We start from the raw sequence: 797 nt of genomic DNA, 5'->3' as shown, positions 1-797 counted from the left end.
GAAACAAAAGCCCAGGACCAGACGGCTTCACAGGGGAGTTTTACCAAACATTCAAGGAAGAACTAAAACCTATCCTCCTCAGACTACTACAAAATATTCAAGAGGACCATAGGGGGCGGCCTGCTAATGGGTTCTTCCTACTCTCCCTGAAGGACCGGGGGAGCCTTTCCCTTCTGGGGTCCGGCCAAAAGAATTGTCTGTCTCTGTCCCAATTTTCTCCTGAGGAGGCAAGCCCCCATCCACCAGGGTTTCTTGGACAATATGTCAAGTCAAACCTGAATATAAGGAATTTGATTAGGATGCCCAGGGTGGCCGTATATGACAGAATGGACCCGGTAGGCAGCGGTCAGATCAATAGACCTTGCATCCGGCCACCCCTCCTGGAAAGTGGGCCACTCCCATTCACAGAATCGCTATAAATCAAAAGCATTAATATTATAACTTTTAAATCTACCCCAGAACTTCAGTTTAATACAGTAAATTACACCCTAGGTAAGAACAGCTGATAGACAGAAACCTTTATTAACTAAGTAGGCTGATTCCCCTTTAACAGTGAGCAAAAGACTCTGAGAAAAAATAATTCTCGCAGCTGCAAGAGGCTTTGAAGACTATTAAAGGGGCCAGCCCAAACATTCAGCCAAGCGTATCAACAGAAAGCAGAATAAATCAAAGTAGCTCTTACTTCACACAGACCAGTAATGATTTATACTTTCTTAGTAGACCAGCCCACGCTGGAGCTGTATCTAGTCCCCCTTCTCTGTAGTAAATTGGCTAGTCCTACACAAACAAACTTTTTC

This window comes from Myotis davidii, unplaced genomic scaffold, assembly GCF_000327345.1.
Source record: "Myotis davidii unplaced genomic scaffold, ASM32734v1 scaffold3, whole genome shotgun sequence".
Lineage (NCBI taxonomy): Eukaryota > Metazoa > Chordata > Mammalia > Chiroptera > Vespertilionidae > Myotis > Myotis davidii.
This window is presented reverse-complemented; position numbering follows the sequence as displayed.